The following is a 13,537-nucleotide window of genomic DNA, read 5'->3' as shown; positions in this document are numbered from 1 at the left end:
ACATGAATCCTGCCTTTTAATAAGCAGATAGTGAGCTAAGCAGTGGTGATAGCATACAGGCATAGGAGTCCCCAAGCCTTTTTACACCCTTGACCCATGAGGGAAGCTTTGCAAAGCTACCTAGATATTTATGTCTTAAGGAGTGTGTGTGTGTGTGTGTGTGTGTGTGTGTGTGTGATTTGACTGATCTGTTGAAAGCCTTAAATCTCATGTTGTAACATCCTATATTTTGTTAATGTATATTGAATGTTGCAAAAATTTAAAATATTCTTTAAATTTCCTCTGGCAAGTTCTGTAGTATGAGATTTTGAACCTGCAAAAAGTAAGCTAGTAATGAAAACTTTTTAAAAATTCAGAAAATGTTGCAAGTTGGTTGTGGGTGGATGATAGAAAATTGTCATTCATTAACAATTGCTGAAATGTCATTACTGTTGATATTTATTTATTTATTTATTACATTAATATATCGCTGCTTCCAGCAAGCTGGCTCATGGCAGTTCACATCATATAAAAACATTGCATAAAATTTCCAAATATTTTAACATTCCTAAAATTCCCCATAAAATCATACCTTTACACAACCTCTACAACAACAGTTAACATAACAATACAGTTAGCATTTAATAATTTACAATTAAACAATCAAACTATCAAGATGGCGTTAGTAACACCCAATTCTTCCCAGGCATCAGTAGGGTCGTAGCACAACTGATGGAAAAGGGATAGAGGATAGATGTCCTTCATCCAGGCACAATGGGAACCCTGGCACAATGGGAGGGAGGTGACCTAATCATATACCTCAGAGCCTCCACCCAGCCTCAACCAAATGCTCAGCGGAAGAGCTCCATTTTGCAGGCCCTGCGGAACTTTGAGAGCTCCAAACAACTGGCAAATGACTGGGGGGGGGGAGATGTCTAGCCATCCATCCATCAGGTGATAGAGCCAGGTGTCATCCGCAGGTGGTGACGCCCTAGCCCATAATTCCATGCCAACTGGGCAAGAGGGCACATATAGATGTTAAACAATGTAGGGGAGAGCATTGCTCCCTGTGGCATGCTGCACAGCAATACAAAGGAATCAGAAAAACACCGCAACCCTCTGTGACCTGTTCTTAAGGAAGGAGGTCAGCCATTTATTGACCGTTCCCTCTATCCCTGTGTCAGCAAGACAGTGAACCTGCGACTCATGAACGACCACATCAAATGCAGCCAATAGATCTAATAATATGAGTATAGCTGATCTGCCTCATTCCAGTTAACGCCGGAGGTCATCCATCAAGGCGACCAACACGGTCTCCACCCCATGGCCAGGATGAAAGCTAAACTGGTATGGGTCCAGGTTTTCTCTAAAAATGCCAGGAGCTGGTCTGCAGCAGCCCTTTCAACCACCTTACCCAGGAACGGCAAATGTGAAATTGGCCAGTAGCTGACTGGGTCCCACGGATCCAGCAATAGTTTTTTCAAATGAGGGTGAATCTCTACCACCTTGAGCCTATGAGGGAACTCTCTCAATGAAAGGGAGAGATTGACAGTATCCCTCAGGGGTTCACTTATTTGCCTGTCTCCTGACTTGAGAAACCAGGATGGACAGGGATCAAGGGGGCAAGTGGTCGCTCTCACTGACCCTAGCAATATGTCCTCTTCGGGTAAAGAGAGCTGCCTGAAGCCATTGGACCTATTCCCCCGCAATGGCCACGGAGCTTCCAGTTCACAAATTGTATCCACCATGGCAGTAAGGTCATGGTGGAGTAACAAGATTTTGTCTGCAAAATAGCTTGCAAAAGCCTCACATCCTAATTCCAATTCACTACTATTTTGTCACCCTTCCTCGAAGGCAGTAAAAGTCTGAACTACCCTAAACAATTGGGCCGGGCGAGAACTAGCAGACGCAATTCCCGCAGCAATATCATCACAGTTTGTCGCTTTCACCGCCATCTCCTACGCCCTCATAAGCGTACCATCTTGTCACGAGTCTTCCGCCACACTCGCTCTAGCCATCTAACCTCCCTCTTCCTTTCCCGAAGCTCCTCGGTAAACCAAGGAGCCTGCTTGAGGCAAGGGCAGAGAGGGTGCTCAGGAGCAATCTCATCAGTAGTGGCCAGGAGGCAGGACTGCCAGTCCACCACTAAAGCCTCTAACAAGACGCTGGAGGGCGTCAGGTCCCGCAGAACATTCAGGAATCCTTTGGATTCCATAAGTCTCCACGGGCGGACTAAAATGCGTCCGTCATTCAAACAGGGAGGGGGTGGTATCTGGAGCCAACATGTACTATATCCACACAACAATTTCAATATGAAGGATATGCAGCCTGGAAGAAAAACAGCATTTTTTCCAGATATAAAACCTCTAGTGTTATAAAATGAAACATGCACAAATATCAGGTAAGGAATAACTGCATGCTTATTGCAGGGGGGAGGGATGCGCGCCCAGTGGTGCGCCGGCCCTCATGCCTCCCTCCCGCCGCAGCCTGGTACCGAGGGCTTTGCGGTCCGGGGGTTGGGGAACACTGCTCTAGAGGATCAATGAGATATTATATACTGTATCATGTCAAGGTAGATCTGACAAAATACTGGTATATTGGGGAACAGGGCTTATTGCACAAAATGATAAACCAAGAAACTGCAGCTACCAGCAGTGTTTTCATGTGTCTTGGTATTTTAACTTCTGAATTTGCTATCTACTTTACTTGCCACTTCATTGAACAGTTTTTATTTGTATGGAAATACCAACTGAAACCATTGTGGAATATAGAAGAGCCACCCTCTTCTGAAAGGAAAGACAGGGGAAGTTGAAGGTTTTTTCCTTGCTGCAATTGAAATTTCAATTTAAAGTTATTCCCTGTTCTGAGATAATAAAACTGTTTTAATCTCTCTGCAAACACTTCAGATTGGCTTTCATTGTACTTGCCTTTGGGAAGCCATTGAAAGTGAGATAATGCTTATCGGCGCTGTTATAATGTGAAGATTTACAATGATACTTCAAAAAGCCATTCAGAACTTTAATAGATAGTAATTTGAGAGTGGTTTTTACAAGAAATTGTCTTAAATCTTCATTATAAAGGCTGTACAATGCAGTTGTCGTGCTTCTTTTGTCAGTTGTTTGTTCAAGTGCTCTCGCCATAGATTGGATCAGTATAATTTGCAGATGGCTTAAGAGATTTTCTTCTGTTACTAATGAAAAATACATAGCTGTAAAGTTTAGCTTTAAAAAAACAAGTGTGTGCTGTTTTAAATATGTATTTATTTTTATGTGATGTAATACATTGATGTGCTTCCAATATGCTGAGCCTGTTGAAATTCTTGCCAAGCTCTGACTCATTTGTGGGGAAGGAAGAGGCTATCTGTTAATGCCTCTGACTTTACATCCCCCAAATCTCTGCTAATGGGTCAGTCTGTAAGCTTTTCTGTGATGCACTGGCTCCCTCTGGTCGATGGGTAAGGAAATGAAGGCAACGGAAAAATCCCTTCCTTTTGCACCTTCCCCCTTGCCATGATTTGCAAATGCACACATTCTTTCTTGCACACTTACACATAAGCCACCCACTAAAGTTGTGAAATTCTTGACCAGTATGGTCAGCAGAGAATAAGCAGGAGAAGTGCAGAGGAACTTAGTAGACAAATGTGGAGAGATGTGGAGTTGTAGTAGTGTTGCTTAGCTTGGTGACTGACAGAATGGGGATGAAATAATGGATAAAATTGGCTCTTTAGTCCATTTAGCTGTTCGAATTCGTGAACAGAATTAATAAAGTGGGGCATGGGCCAGGAGGCATCAAAGGTTCATTGGATGTTTGTGTTGTATGAATAAATGACAGGAATGTGAAGGCAGCTTAAGTGGTGTCCAAAAATGAAAATCAATCTAAGGAAGCAAGCGAATCAATGGGATGCAAGCCATGGATTAACAAAAAGTAGACCATGGGGAAGGTGGACTTTGTGCAGTGCTGAAGGAGATGATGGGAGAGTTGACCAGAAGGTATTTCACAGCAGAATGCCTATAGCAGGCTTTGACAAATTTTCTTTGGATCTTGGAGCCAGCCCAAAATATTAGGGGCCAAATTTATCCATAACAAATATAATAGTTGCAGTGTCCTGCAGTTGCCTCAAGGAAGTCTTTGAAGAAGCAACTGTTGTCATGTCTGGATTTCCCCTCATTATTTCCTTATTTAAAAACTAAGACCACCTTTTCAGCTGTGCATGTGTCAAGCCATAAAGTTACATGCCTACAAATAATTTTAAATATTATCAGCTGTTTTAAAAGGAACATCTTTCTATATCCATTTATAAACCAAACTGAGCAGCATATTAATCAAAAGATAGCACTGTTTTGAGAAAAGCTTGTAAAATGGATTTCTGTAAATTTTTCTGTGTTTAATTCATTGCCATCTTTCAAAATGACTGTCAAACAAGCAAAAGTTAAAATCTGTAAAACAAAACCCCACAAAAGCCCTCCTCCTTGGAATAGGAGTAGTCTCTGCAAGTAAGTTCATTCCAGTGTTTTAATGGAATCAAACACACTATAGTTTTAAATGTTCTGATTGATTTAATGCTTAATGTTCTGTACATGATGTTTGTATCGCTGTCTCAACCCCCTGAGCTGGCATCTGGGAGGGGCAGTCATAGAAATCCAATCCAGATAAAAATAACAATGAACTCTTATACTCCAGCAGTAACACAAAACAAGCTTGCAGTAAACTTTATCAAACAGGTTTTAAAAAGCCATAGAAATAATGATAAATGACTGAGTTTCTGAAACCGTCTTCATTCTAGTAAGATAGTATATAATAGACTAGTAAAAAAGCCCATTGTATCCGAAATACAATGGGCGCTAGCAGGCTGGGGCAGAGTAAAAGGTGGCTTACCGTTGAGCGGGCGGGCTCCCTCGCGGCGTCTTCTAGCTGGCGGCCATTTTCTTGATGGAGGTGGCGTGTAGTCCGATGCTGGAGGCTCCCTTGTGCTGCGGCTTGATGCGGCGAGAGGCGCTTCGTGCCTCTCGCTGCGTCAAGCCACCGGCAAGGAAGCAGTTGCTCGCAGTTGCTTCCTTGTTGCTTCCTTGCGCGGCTCGCAGTTGCTTCCTTGTTAGTAGGGTAAAGTTCATAATAGATTCTGGATTTTAAGTGGGGGAGTTCCTGTGATGCCAATTCATTATTGAAGGACTAAAGAATTTTTTTTTCAGGGGGAAAGATGATAACGCAAACACTTGCATCTGTATTATGAATGTCTTATGCACTCCATTCTAATGCAGTAGGGGATCCGTTTTGTGCTGACAGCTATATCGGATTGGATTAGCAAAGTATGACATAAAGTGAGGGTCAAGACTATTGAGTTTCCTTTCTGGAACTGAGTTGGTGTGCTCACATTCTGCATGGCTCTTTAATATTTCATGAGTGGGCTTTTACAGCAGAAATATGTTGCTTGATGTCTGAAAGGTAGCATGCTCCCCCTACTGACGTAACTTCCATTTTTTTTTTACTAAATAGTCTTTTTCAGGCATGCAAGGCGGGAAAGCAAAAGGAATGATGTTACCCTTTCTGCATAGTGTACAAGTTGCATAAATAGTGAAGACAGTGTCAATGCTGTGAAAACTAGCAAGTATGATTTGGTATATGCTGGCTTCCAAGAATTTAACATAATAAAATGAAAGCTGCTTAACGTATTCAGCACCATTCCCTTTATTTCATGTGTTCTTTTTGCATTTAAGGCACTTTTTTTGTTTGCATTTTGATAGTATTTCTTTATTTTATCTAAATATTGCAAAAATACAAGGACTTTCTTACTTCATTCTATGGGTGTTCTCGAACAAAAGACCACGTTTGTGATCATTATCTTTGCTCACCCATATCGGTCAGGTTTTTATTAAGTGTGCTGGGACCAATGGCCCACTAAAGAGTACCACTCCTAATAACAAACAAGCACCTAACTAAAATCTTGCATGTCTCACAATATGAGTGTTGGTCAAATTCTCCACAACTTTGTTTATTTGTTTACGAATGCTTTAAGTTTTGTCCTCTTATGGCAAACAGTGCAGTGTTTCCATTGCATGAAATATTTAATATTAGGCTATTATTCCTACCCTTACTCTTACAATAGACAATTCAGTGCCAACTTCTGAGTAGCATGACTCTTGCATTTTTAATACCTCCCTTCCACAGAAATAAATCGAGCAGTATTAAAGTAAATGAGTTAGAAAATCCGTTCAAATAAAATGACATCAAGTTTAAAAGTACCCGAGGGGGAGAGCGGAGATAAATTCTGACCTAAAGCTTTGTTTAAACATTTTGCTTATTGTCTGTAATTATAGGCAGGAGAAGCGTGTGTAGAAATGCAAGTCTGTGGCTCCAGCAGCTCCTCCAAAGGTCATGGCCAGAGTCTGGGCCCTTCCATCCTACTTAGAAAGTATCTGTCTTGTGGCCAAAGGCCTTAATGCTCTGGAAGGTTAATATTAATACTGTTAATTATTTATAAGTAATCATATCATAAACAAATCTCATATTTATAGCTCCCATTCAGCGTATGTGGCATTGAAAACCTTAACACTTGCATGTCTGTGGGGTGTCTTTATTTATTCATCAGCTTCCCGTTTTTGTGTTAAATGTAATGGATTCCTGGCTTTGGGGAATAAGAATATCTATTAACTATATCAGGGGTAGTCAAACTGCGGCCCTCCAGATGTCCATGGACTACAATTCCCAGGAGCTCCCTGCCAGCATTCGCTGGCAGGGGGCTCCTAGGAATTGTAGTCCATGGACATCTGGAGGGCCGCAGTTTGACTACCCCTGAACTATATACTGTAGCATTTAGGATATGAACCTGAGCCAGTACTTGTAACCAGGCATTTAATAGTTTAGGACTGTTGTACTCAGGCAGCTTACATTGCTACAAGTGTACCTTTTGTGATGTGCACCACATGTCTTTCTGTTGTGAATACACCTCACTTTCCCAGTGTTGCATGAGATGCTAGCTCATCGTTTGTGCTTGGGAGAATAACGTACCCACTACTAGGGATGAGCATTATTTGGAAGCACCATATCTGGAAAACTTGTTAATTTTTCTAATGTTATTTATTTGTGCCCCTTTACTGCCCACAATTTCAGCTCCATCCTTTCTGTTCTAAATTTTAAGTGCATGTTACCTCACTTCAACTCTGCCGTGCCATTAGAATGAGATCCATGTTAAGATTAAACAATTTGGGTATACTTATCCGGATAAAGTGACATAAAGTCAGCAAAAATGCGTACCTTTCTACTCCCATAAAAAAAAAAAAGAAAGGTTCTGGGTAGATGCAAACCATGTCAGCCCTAAAATACTTGGGTCAGAGGCCTGGAGCTCTAGTAAAGGTTTGTTAGAGAAAATATTGCAGAAATCAGTATGCTGAAGGGAACATTTTCAGTTGTCATTTAATGCAATGTAAAATTGCACCCCAGTTTATAGAACTTGGTCAGGTACTGTGAGATATAGCCAGAGTTTTCCTACTGCAACAAATGGGTTCCACTGGACTCCTTAAAGCCTGCCAAATCTTACTCTGATTTAAGTTTTCATGGATTGGAGTCTACTCTTTCTGAGGGAATAGTTTCTGGATGGCTAGTTTGAGATAAGGTTGCCACACTGATTATTTCTTTGAACATGCTGAGCAGAGATTATTAGAGTGCTTCAATCTTGTCCCTTTACTTTTATGTGGAATTATTCTACTTTTGTTGTGCGTGAAACAACTTGTGTATACTGATGTTGCTGTTCTCCATTATGCAAAAGCCACCTCTTGGGAGAAGCTGTTCTGCTTCTGTCAAGGCCTCCACGGGCCAAGGCTGATAATGTTTAGGCAGCCGCATTGAGTTCTGAAACGCGATTTATGCTTAATTATCCTTTACAGCACTCCCTTGTTTTTCTGTTCAAGTGAATGATAGGTTTTGCCCCCCTGAATATTTGAAAACATACACTGACAGATCTGGGTAGTTTGTCAACATTTCCTTTACTGGCATTTGTCCAAGTACATCTTCAAGTGAAGCTTGGTGCGTGAAGGTTATGGTTTTCAAAAATCTTAAGTCTGGAGAATGTAATTGGTACTATGCATAGTTTGTCCGGTGTGACAGTACAGATGCTGAAATACTTTTCTCACAGCATTGATCTACTTGGATATTTTAAACGGGGTTGAAATGTAGATAGATTAAAACACACCCCCTTTCCACATACAAGCAAGCCTTTGTTTTGAGCTCTAGAGAATCGAGGAAGCTAGCAAATAGTTGTTCTAATTTTTTTAGCAAGCAACAAGTTGGCCTCTTAAGCTTTATCAGAGAAGTGATGTGCTGTAAAAGAGTGGCAAGAGAAACAGGCCTCCCAGGACCGAAGATGTTTGGCAACCTCACTCAAGGGATTGATCACTGTATCTTTAGACTCATCTTCTATAACGATTCTATGCGATTAGAAGCCTAGTTGAACAATAATAATAGCTTTACACCACTGACTTGGATATTTAATGGAACTCAGCAGTGTAATGTGATGGGAGCATCAGTATGACCAGTAAAGGAATCAAGGAAGGGAAGCTGCTTTGACGTTAGAAGCCATGTCCTGCAAACCTGCAAAGAGAGAGGTGAGTTGGAGCAGGCTGGTCACATCACGCATACATAAATTGCATGGTTGCAGGTGTCTTTCTCATCTCCCTCTTCCACTTTCTCTCCCACTCTCTCACTTTAACTGGTACGCCCTTTGGCTGTTCAGTGTTTGTTATTTGTTTCCTCCGCCAGCATCAAAGTCATACAAGAAAAAAACGGTAGGGTATTTATTCTGTTGACAGTTCAGACTAAGAACTAGGATTATGAAAAAGTTTCTCTCCAAAATGTCTGGCAACTGAAAACTCCACGTAGGTTGCCAACTCACTTTTCCATCTTGTGCCATTGTTGCTAATCAGGAAAAAAAAACTCCAGTCAGGAATGCTCAACTGCAAAGTGCTTTCCAATCACAAATTAAGATCTGCTTGTCTCTATTAATATTACCAGCTTTTAAAAAGTTTTTTGAAGGGCTCGTGTGCCTTTAACACATGCCTGACATGAAGGAAATGTATCTAGTAAAGCTATTTGGCTTGGGAAGAACAGCTTCACTTCTAATATTTCTGCATAGCAGGGGCTTATGAAAAGGTGCAGGCACCCTGCCTAAAAAGACAGGGAGGTAACTGTAGCTGTATCCAGTCCTAAAACAGTAGGAATGGGTCCACAGGAACTGCATTCCCTAGGAGGAAAGGAGGGGTTGTTTTTTGGGGGGAGAGAGGTGGTTGTGATACCACTGTGATTGATAAGTACAAGAACCCAGTAGCACCTTAAAGACTCTTACACTTTTTTACTGCTTTGGAGGGACTAACATGGCTTGCTCTATCTCCATTAGAAAGTACTAAATGATTGTCTTACTAAAATGTTTGTTTTAATATGGCTGAGAATCATTCAGATTCTTAATGAAGTGTGTAGAGGGGCAAGACTATGTTGAACCCTAATGCTTGTCTCAGGTTGTCTCTCCTTCCAGTTTTAGAGATTGTAGGAAATAAATGCATCTAGCCAGTGAGCTCTAATTACCAATGAAAATCCTAGTAAATGACTTTAAGGTGAAACCTGCTGTTACAGACATTACCTTGTCAAGGGATCTATCTCTCTCCCTTAATAATATCAGTTTATTCCAAGAGTTTTGATTTGTACTTGTCTTGCTCAGGAATTCATACTTTTTAAGTTTTGGTGCACAGCATCCATCCCCCCCCCCCCAGTAATGGAAAAAAGTTAAAATAGCAGTACTTTCTAATAACAGGAATAAATTTGTACTCCAGTAGCAAGCAGTAGAAGTGCTACGTCTGGGCACATAATCCCATTTTCCTCATTGCCTTGCTTTCAAAACTCAGGAGACTGGTTCTGTATATAAGACCAGTAATAGAAGAAGAAGAAGAAGAGTTGGTTCTTATATGCCGCTTTTCCCTACCCGAAGGAGGCTCAAAGCGGCTTACAGTCGCCTTCCCATTTCTCCCCCCACAACAGACACCCTGTGGGGTGGGTGAGGCTGAGAGAGCACTGATATCACTGCCCGGTCAGAACAGTTTTATCAGTGCCGTGGCGAGCCCAAGGTCACCCAGCTGGTTGCATGTGGGGGAGCGCATAATCGAACCTGGCATGCCAGATTACAAGTCTGCACTCCTAACCACTACACCAACTTTATAAACTAATGAAAATTCACCAATTCACCGTCTGGTTTTTCTACCCTGTCTATCCAGTGTTTGACAGCATACATCTATTATGTAACAAGCAGATAACATTTTTGACTCAGTATATAGCAGCCTTAGAGCCTCTTGTGGCGCAGAGTGGTAAGGCAGCAGACATGCAGTCTGAAAGCTCCTCCCATGAGGCTGGGAGTTCAATCCCAGCATCTGGCTCAAGGTTGACTCAGCCTTCCATCCTTCCAAGGTTGGTAAAATGAGTACCCAGCTTGCTGGGGGGTAAACGGTAATGACTGGGGAAGGCAGTGGCAAACCACCCCATATTGAGTCTACCATGAAAACACTGGAGGGCATCACTCCAAGGGTCAGACATGACCTGGTGCTTCCACAGGGGATACCTTTACCTTTTCCTTATAGCAGCCTTTCTCAACTTTTTTACCATTGAGAAACCCCTGAAACATTCTACAGGCTTTGAGAAACCCCAGAAGTGGCACAATCATGCAGAATATGGTTGGGAAGTATAGCTGTGTACATGCCAACCCACGGCCCCTCCCCTTCCCACCCACTCCAGGCCTATCATTGGTCAGTTTTTGGGGGGAGGGGGAGTCTGGTTGGCATGACTATATATGCTCATATCACTATATATATATACAGATGTGGGGTTAGCATAGAGTGGTGCAAAAAAAATTTCAGCACTTTTGTCACTCCCTTAAATTCTAATTGTGCAGCCACATCATATTTAGTACCAAAAGATAGGAATACTGAGCATGTACAGAAATACTTTTTAAATATTATATTATTAAATAAAGTTATGGCGGAACAGAAGTTGTGCAATGTGGCCGTGGCAAGAAAGAGGACTAGAGCTACATGGCAAGACTTCACTGCCATGGTTTCTTTCAAATTCTCATTTAAGTGTCAGCACATAATACTTTTCTATAGGCTCAAGTACATGGCCAAATATAAACACCAATGAGGTGATAGCACCAGTAGCCTTTGTACTTCACGCACCTTGGGAGGGGACTTCATTTCTCTGTTGCCTAATGTTACTCTTCTTCTCTTTGTTCTTCTGACAGAAAATTGCACACCTGCCCTAGCTGCAGTACCTCTGATCTTCCGCTGACATTTGTGCCGGCTGGTGCATGCCACATGGCGAGCGCCACTCTCCCTCTCCCCCCCCCCCCCAGGTCCCCAGAAAAAGGTTGGGAACCACTGCACAAGAGTTCCTTTCCCATTGCTTCGCAGATTTTCACAGTGCTTCCATTAGAAAAGATTCATGCTACACATTTTGAATTTAGCATATTCTTATCTTTACCATTGAAATCAGTGGGGCTAGAAGTGTTTTACTTTGGATGGGTCAAGTTGCATTTATATTTTGCTTCGCTTTTAGACAAAGTTATTTATTTTGGGTGCATAATTACTCAGAGTTTAACAGCATTGACTGGGTTCAGCATACTTGTTGAGAAGATTTTGGGAATTAATTCATAGTTGCTTTAAAGGCTAATTAATTTAATGGTTACACATTTACTCTCTTGGCAGCACTTAGAGGCCTTTCAAGAAAGCTTCTTTTGCAAATTCTAGAACAGTGTAGGACTTTTACCCCCATTATCTTTATTACTGTGGATTGAACCATATGTTTGTTACATTCATTAAAAACTCAATAAATTACACAAAAAACTAACGAGCAAGGAAAATACAATTTATACAAGTGACATGAATGAACTTTTATACTAGAGCTCCATCTGCTGATTCAAAATGTAATTCTATTTCTGACAAATGAGAAACTCTACTGCAGCTCAGTTCCACTCACTTGAGTTGAGGTTTCACATAGCATTTATTACTGGGTGTTTTGTTTGACTGGTTTTTACTGTCTTCTCAATGACCGTTTATGCACCGGGAATTTCACTGCCCCAGCTCCCGTGCAGGAGTACAAATCGGGGGCGGATGAGGTGCACCGGGCCAAATGCTCCCCTGTGTGGGTACAGGAAGGGGTGGGGCAATCTGCCACGAATAAAACTCCAGCCTGCAGGCCGGCATGAAACTTCCAGTGCATAAACGGTCAATGGCCTGTTATGCACGGAGGGGAAGGTTCGTGTTCGGGGTGGAATGGCGTTGCCTAAAATCACCGATAACGCACGGCGCCAGCTGCAACCGGCCTCAGATTTGGGGCAGGCTGCCGAAAAAGCCGTGTTAGCGAAACGCGGAAGAAAGCAGAGCTTCCGGACGACCAGGGCGCAACCAGAAGCGGCACCAGTGTTGCCGCGTGCACAATCAGTTACTCTGGGTTTTGCCGCTGTTGCGTCCCGTCCTGTGCGTAAGCGGTTTGCTTCGCTTCTTCCCCTTCCTAATTTTCCATGTGACCCGAAATCTCTGTTTTGACGGCCGTGCATAATGGGCCATTAACAGAGCTGCTTATAATTATCCCCTTTTGCTAAAGAAAAGCACCACTGAATTAAGAAACCAGAAACAAGTGTCTTTTCTGAGGTCCATATTTTTGATGTGATATTTTTAAAGGAATGATTAGAAAACATATTGAAACTCCTGATTCCTAGATTAGACTTTCCAGAAGGATTCTGACTCATTAGCTACAGGAGTGGGATTCAATGTGAGCCTGGTATTGTTACCTTCAGGACACATTTAACCTTTGGCTTATATTATGTTAGTTTAAAGAAAACAATATAAATATTTAGAAGATTAAATTGCAGGATTTTTCTATTATAATCAAAAGATTATGCACACACATCACTTAATACAGAGGTTGGCTTTGCAAATTTCTAGTCTTGTTTGGTGGAATTATAGGAGGTGGCCTTATACCATATGTGAGGCTCTACTTCCTTCTTAAAATTCCATTGCTGATTTATTCACCACCTTCATCCATCATGGGTTTTTTAAAATCTCTTTTGCTGTTTTCTTCTACGTGTATTCATGGAGCTTGCTGGACTGCATGGATGAAAGGAGAATATGTTGCTAGGCATATTTTGGATTTTGTCTGACCACTAAGAAGCCGAACTAAATTTCTGGAATGAGAGATGATGCAACTCAAACCTTGCCTGGTTCCAGTTCTGAGGCTTGAGCCCTAGCCATGGGTGAAGCTCAGGCTAACTGATTCTTGGCTAATAGGAAGAAATGCCTGGAAAGGCTCACCTTCAGATCACCCCTTATCTTGAAATTCAGTGAATGAATGACCTAGGCCCAGTTTTGTATCTGCCCTTTCTCTCAGCCTAACCTTCGGGTAGTCAGTATGAGGATCAATGAAAGAGGGAGAACTTTGTATGCCATCCTGAGCCACTAAGAGGAGGGGTGGGATACAAATATAATGAACAGAATCTTTCCTGTCTTGTCTCCCCAGAATGAATGCAGGAGGG

General features: G+C 41.9%; 1 protein-coding gene and 1 long non-coding RNA gene across 6 annotated transcripts in view; one reads left to right on the top strand and one right to left on the bottom strand.

The window, feature by feature from the left end:
- LOC143831838 (uncharacterized) overlaps positions 1 to 4,978 on the bottom strand; it is a 41,314-nt gene extending 36,336 nt beyond the window's left edge. The window contains exon 1 of the long non-coding RNA XR_013228982.1: positions 4,855 to 4,978. This is a non-coding gene — a long non-coding RNA (uncharacterized LOC143831838). The remainder of the gene's footprint in view (positions 1 to 4,854) is intronic.
- TMCC1 (transmembrane and coiled-coil domain family 1) overlaps positions 1 to 13,537 on the top strand; it is a 165,613-nt gene that overhangs the window by 99,474 nt on the left and 52,602 nt on the right. The gene's annotated exons all lie outside the window — the stretch shown is intronic.

The sequence above is a fragment of the Paroedura picta genome, chromosome 3, assembly GCF_049243985.1.
Source record: "Paroedura picta isolate Pp20150507F chromosome 3, Ppicta_v3.0, whole genome shotgun sequence".
Lineage (NCBI taxonomy): Eukaryota > Metazoa > Chordata > Lepidosauria > Squamata > Gekkonidae > Paroedura > Paroedura picta.
The sequence above is the reverse complement of the archived record's forward strand: the minus strand, read 5'-3'. Positions and strand labels throughout refer to the sequence as shown.